This window comes from Buteo buteo, chromosome 19, assembly GCF_964188355.1.
Source record: "Buteo buteo chromosome 19, bButBut1.hap1.1, whole genome shotgun sequence".
Taxonomy (NCBI): domain Eukaryota; kingdom Metazoa; phylum Chordata; class Aves; order Accipitriformes; family Accipitridae; genus Buteo; species Buteo buteo.
The window spans coordinates 15,475,356-15,482,490 of NC_134189.1; positions in this window are offsets into that span (position 1 = coordinate 15,475,356).

The window sequence follows — 7,135 nt, forward strand, 5'->3', positions numbered from 1 at the left end:
GGAGATGACCTGCCACTTATGAATATGCTTCACGGGGCTTCAAAATAGCTGTAAGGACAGAGTTTAATTGTAGAAGGGGTAAAGCAAAGATTCATATTTAAAAAAAAATAGACTTAACTTCTAGTATGAACTTTCTTTGTCTTTTTCTGTCAACTTTTTTGGTTCTTTTTTTCCCATTTTTTTTCATGTTTAGGTGCTGCTTTGGACAATGTCTTATTTCCTATATCCTATTTCACAGGTGAATAATGAAACTTCTTCTATTTAAAATGTTACCTCAGACAACCATTTTAGCGATTTCTGCCCTGCCTGTCACTGCAGTCTCAGAGCGCTCAGGCTGCTGTGCAGATATAGCCTTGAATCAGAACTGGCACAGAATACGACAGTGCTTCTTTTGGAGTTCACAGCATTTGAAACCTGTATCTGGTCCTTCTGAAGAACTTCACCAGCATCAGGGAGATGCTGACTAATATTTGTCTGACTACATACCAGAAGAAAAAATACATGCAAAACCCAAGTGCTCTGTGTATCATGTAAAAGGTCAATTGAGAACCTGAAATGTAGTCATTGGGAGGCTGAGAAAGCTTATTTGTGAAATCTGTTAATTAGCAAATCTACTCAAATAAAATTGTTTTACATTGTATAAAGATCTATTAAATGTTATACAAGTACACGTTGAAGGCTGAAAAATAGCATCTATGAAATAACCAGTTATTAAAATTACTGATTATATGAAAAATTCCCTGGGAAGTTCTGGGACTATGGTACCACATCATGTTTGAATAATTTTTTTCTCCCTTTGATAAGTATTCTTGCAAAACCTTCCCCACTTTAGCCACATGTAACTGGGAACCTTAGCCTAGTACTGCCTTGGTGCGGGATAGATGTAATGTTTGTCTTGTTCCATGGCAACTTTTGTCTGTGAAAGTGCAAGACCAGGGTGACACGTTTAATTTAGGGAAAAGCTATATTTTAAGAAGTATATTTGTTTATTTTCCCTCATGTAGTCATAATTAAAAATGATGTGGGAAAGCCATTTTCTTCTTCATTCTGCCAAAAGGTAACATACCAAGAGAGATAATCAAATCCCTCTCTCAAGAATGCCCAAGACGTCCTGGTGGAGAGTGCAGACACGACCTCTTCTGCAAAAGGCTTTCTTTTCTCTGCTTGTGCTATGAAAGACTGCTGTAGCCATTTCTCCCTGAGTCCTGCTTTTTCCCGAGTGTATATTTTTTTCTCTCTTTCACCTATTCAAGCAGGGAATGTGGCTAAAGCACAGAACTGACAGGAAGCAAAACTTCCATAGCTTTTTCCACAGTACCTAAGCAAGTGCAAGTGCAAGTACAAGACATGGACATACTGGAGTGAGTCCAGTGAAGCGTCATGAAGATGTGAGGGGACTGAAGCATCTCACATATGAGCAGGGGCTGAGAGAGCTGGGACTGTTCAGCCTGGAGAAGAGAAGGCTCAGGGGAATCTTATTAATATGTATATGTACCTGAAGGGAGGGTGCAAAGAGGACAGAGCCAGGCTCTTTTCAGGGGTGCCCAGTAACAGGAGGAGAGGCAACGGGCACAAACTGAAGCACAGGGAACTCAATTTAAACCAAGGTAAAAAATTCTGGGATTGTCAAACACTGGAAGAGGTTGCGCAGAGAGGTTGTGGAGTCTTCATCTTTGGAGATATTAAAAAGCTGACTGGACACAGCGCTGAGCAACCTGCTGTAGGTGACTCTGCTTTGAGTAGGTGGGGTGGACTAGACAATTGCCACAGCTGCCTTCCAACCTCGACCATTCTGTGATTCTGAGCAGCAACAGTAAATACTTTGCCAAAGCAGAATCTAAGCAAGAAGATGATAGAGGAAAAAAAAATAGTTTCTTGACCACTTGCTGGGTATGCCCTCTATGAGTGAGAAAGGTTTGCTAACTTACTTTTATAATTTTTTTTTTCAGGGAGATGGTTTTAAAATTGCTGATCCTCAAACCTTTGCTATAAATGAGAATTATTTTGGCATGATCACACTGTTCCTTCAAACCGCACATGTTTTATTTTGGGGATTTTGTTCAAACATATATAATTATCTATGCTAAGCAGTTTTTCATATGTTCTAAGGCTTTTGTCTTATTGCACCTAGTTGACAGTTTTATAATTCAGGAGTAATTGAATTGCAATTATTTTTCATGATGCATGGTACGGTTTTATATCACGTTGTTGGCAGATATTCTTTATGATGTCGTTTGGTCTAATGGGAAAATTAGAAGTAGCTCTATCATATAGAAAGATGGCTTTTTTGTGTCATGTTATAGTTTGTAGATGGCACTCAGGATATTTTCTTTTGACATATAGATTTTTAGGTAGGGACTGAAATGAGATTCTAAAGCAGGGTTCACAGTTGAGACAATATTATCTGTACATCCAAGATGATTTCAACTATTCTCCCATAGTGACAGTTCATTTATATTCAAGTCCATTTAGTAGACTGTGGTTAGTATTCTAAAATACATATATAAGTACTATGTGATGGTGGAGTTTCTGTTCTAAATTCATCCCTGATCCAACGTAACTGGTTTCAGAGAAGCCAGGAAAAGATGTTAGCATCTTTTTTAGAAGCAAATTTTCATCAGAACAGGGGATTGACAGTAGATCTCCCACCTCACTGAAGAGCTTTCCAACCACTGCAGTGCCCAGATAGTCTCTTAATCTCTCCTGCTGGAGCTGCAACATTGTGTTAAAGCTTTATGAGCTATAGGGAAGCTGACTTTGAAACCTAGAGATTAGGACTACTCTCCTGGAATTTGGGGAGAGGCAAATTCAAGGCTCTGTGTCAATGAATAGTTAATTATGCCTACAAAATAGATAGTCCTCAACAGACAGGAGTGAGAAAGCACTATCTGAGAAAAGCACAGTTTGGCACATTGGATGTAGGAGCATGGCAGAAAATGAGAGCTGAATGCTAGAGCCAGCAGAGCATCCTTTTACAAAGGGAAAAGAAATTCTTTAAACTTTTCAGTTTTGTCCACAAAATAATATTTGGAATCTCACAAATTTTCATGGGATGGGTCAATGATCATATGAAACCTAGATCATCTGTCCATATACCATTCTCATAAACAGATGACCGCATAGACGATGATGACAGAAAGTTTCAGACAGCCATCTTGAAACCTTTTTTATTTCCTTCATCTGTTCATATACATTTCTACCTTGTAAACTGGTACAGGAAAGAGTAATACATAACTTTATTTATTCAGCTGCAAACTCGAATGTCCACAATATCAAAACTGTGTGAGTTACTACAGACTCTCTCTGCAGTACCTTGTGTGGCTTGATTGAGGGAGAAACTGGCAGAATTTAAAATGTTTCTCCTTGTAATGGTCAATATTTTCTCAATAAAAATATTTTTTTGGAGAGTTTGGAAATGAAAATAGAGTTTTCAGTCTTTATGAATGGTGTTAGCATTGCCAGCAGGTCAAGGGAGGGCATCTTTCCACTCTGGTCAGCACTGATGAGGGGATGTCTGGAGTACTGGGTACAATGTCCTCTATCATCAGCAGTTTACCTAAAATGAGTGAAACTGAAGTTAAACTCCTAATCTGGGGATAGGTACAGTAGAACTGTTTCAAAATCAGCTCTTATTCCTGCAGCAAAGACAGGCAGGTTGAAATTTTATACCAAGCATGATCCAAACACAGATTTTTTTTGCTAAGGGTTTCAGGATATATCTTCTAGACGTGGATTTGAACTCAAACCATGAGTCTGAACAGGTCTGGGCAGGTTTGTATCCTGATGTTATCTCCCAAGTGCAGGCACTTTTTTAAGCTTTCTATTATGTTTGACACTTAATGTGGAAGCCACATGCATCTTCTAAAGCGGGAAGCCACATGTTGCTTCTTTTTTTCTCTGGCACACAACTACATTAGGGCCTCTATGTCACCTAGATGTAGAGATATATGCATCCTAATAATCTGCCTTCTTTCTGCTTGCCTTCTCCCTATATGGCACTGTGAGACCATGAAAGTGACTAAAGGCCACCCTCATCATATGGCTGAAGCATATTGGTCTGCAGACATACATGTACACATTTTGTTGCAATCAGCTCTTCTGAACACTGATTTTCAAATGCAGATGATAAACAGTCAATATTTTAGGAATAATTCTGGGGAATTCCATACACGGCTTCTGAAACCACAGCTTGTGTGCAGCAGCAGGTCACATAAACTGCTTTATTTAGTTTCCAAGGAAGTCAGCCGGTGCTTGGGATAGCATATAATTTTCAGTCAGTGGTATAGGCGATAAACTCTCCATCTTCTCTTCCTTGTTGTTTCTTTTCCCAGTACTCTTGTACCAGACTTTGAGAAAGGGGCTGCACAGAGGCTTAGCTCTCACCATATCTGCCTCTAGGATTTTTACAGCCTCCAAAAGTTAGTCCAGTAGCACACAGGAACCTTAGCAAAGGGCAGAATCCTTGGCCCAGATATGAGTCTCAATGTAAGAATGGTTTGCCTTATCAGAAGTGCTCAGCACCTCCAGTCTTCACATCAGTCCATAAAAGCTATGGCTGCTTGGGGCCTCAGGAAAGGTGTGGGATGTACTCAGATACCAACCTTCTGGCAGTGATACCTCCAGATTTTAACACAACCCTACTCCTCAGCTGATTGCTTATGAGTTTCACTAATGCTGTACTAAAATGTTGTCACTGAATCCATCTAGTACTTTCTTCCTACAGTCCTTCAAAGAGATGCGATGGAGAGGTTAAGTACACTGTACATAGGCAAAAAGAGAAAGAAACCTTGGATTCGCTCATTCTCTCTCAGACTTTCTTTAGTTAGCTGGAGTAAAACACAGTATTAAACCACTGTACAGCTCATAATGAAGTACCCTGAGTTGTCTTTAAATATCAGAAGGCAGCATGTATGCTACTGATTTATTACTGGAGACAAGACAGACTAGTGTCTGTTACATGTTATAAGTGATTTGGCTATCATTTCAAACAAAGCATGCTTTTTTATTAAAAGCACTTCAGTTCCCTGTTTTAAAACCATCAATAAATAGAAAAAGGAGAGGGACAACACATACTAACTTAGTGGAGAATGAAATCAGTATGTTGCTATTAAAAAAAAAGATTTTTCAGAATATGGCTAAGGAATCATCATTGCAGAAGCATGATTTGAAAGGCCCACTGACACTCTCAGTAGAGGGTGCTCAGCTCCGTCAGGAAGGTGCTTTTGAAAATCAGTAGACATTATGACTCAGAGGGTGTTCAATGGCTTGCACTGATGATGTGTGAGAGTAAGAAAATATATTTTGTTAACTTGTAAGTGTGGGCAGCATCTATATTTAATTTCTCTGGATGTCTTGCCATTGAACATAGCAGGTGAAAAAAATCCTGGTAATTAAGTTCAACTTAAACATAGTCGATCAACTTTTTTCAACTTCAGTTACTGTTTAACCTGACTGATTTTGACTGAAAAAGATTAAAGAAGGTTTACATAATCCTTTCCACTGATGGAACTGGTGGGTGCTGTGATGTCTGTCCCAGGGTAGAGATGTCTTCAGCTGCAAAGGTTTATGACGGGAACATCTGCCCATGCCTCAAATGCCAAGATCAATACATCGTGTAACTTTATAGCCGGCTGTACTTCCGGGCCTCTGCTATTTGATGACTTGAATACACTTTTTCCTGACTACTTATGGCAGTTTAAAGACATCACTGAATTTCCGAAAGTATAGTTACTCCCACCTAAATTCCAGTCTATGAGATCTGAATCTGTATTTGGAAATACTGTTTTCAATTGCTGCTTAAAAATATACAACCATCAGTGGCTGTTACACCTGCTATTCAGGGCTCACGCAGAATGCTTGTCATGCTCAATACAAGAACCACCTGCAATATCTGTCCGTGCAGTCTTCAAAGCATGGAAGCAATTTAAGAGAATGAAAACCAGAATAATAATTATTAACTTTGTTTACATTTGATACATCTTTAAGAGTAGGAGGTTTTGGTTTTTAAACACTGGACTTTAAATTTCACTCTTAATTGCTGGTTGTGTGAATTTCAGGATAGAAATAGAATTGTTTACATGGATGACACAGTATTTAAAAATAATCCTTCCCCATTTTGAGACATGCAATATACTACATTTTGAAAAATTCATTTTTCAGAGGTGCACTTCAATGTGTGATTCCAAAACAATATAATCAGACCAAATAGCTTTATCAAAGATAGCAATTCAAAGCTTTTAGTGCAAATGCATCACAAATGCTTACACTTAGAAATTCTCTTTGTAAGATTGTGTTTACAGACTCTGCCACAATAGGTAAAAGAACAAAAATATCTTTGATGATTTAGCAGAGAAAAGGGTAGTACTGAAAAAGAGATGAGAAAGAATGGGATGCAAGACACTATTGAAAAATAATTGATACTGTTACAGGAAGAAAGGCTAAACTCAAAAAGAAAGACAGAGAGGGAATGATAATGAAATAGGTTTGGTATTAGATGTTCACATTTTACAATTAGATACATAAGTGTTTGTACATCAGTAAAGTTTTGTCACATTCATACTACACATTGACCTAAAACCACATTTGAGTTTCTCAGCTTTCCTCCCTATTGTTTTCTCATTGACAGACTTTTTGAAGATCTTAAGATATGAAATCTCTTAGTGAGACGTACATCAAGTAACTGTATTCGTGGCAGAAGAGATGAAAGTGGAGGAATGCAAACCAGGTTTTGGCTATCACACCGGGATCTGACAGGAAAAGAAAAGCATAGGGACACCCTAATTTCCTCACCCAGTTCCTCTGGCCAAGTAGGAATGGCGAAGGAGAACTCTACATGCCAAGTGAGGCACAAGGGGACCACACGGGCCACACTGCTTACCAGTGGTACAGCCACATCACCAAAAGGCTTGCCTTTCTCCATCTGTAACAGTGGGCATCAAGTTTGGAGGGAAAACATCAGGCTGTAAGTGAAAAAAGCCTGGAATTGGCCCAAGAAATCAGTCTGCATACATGTAACAGGAACCGACACCTCAGCACTTTGCAGAGTTTTAGTGAAGATTATATTTAGTTTTTACTGCCACGGTATCTCTCTATCTCCTATACACAATTCCCTTCAGTCCCTTTTCCCAAACAAAAC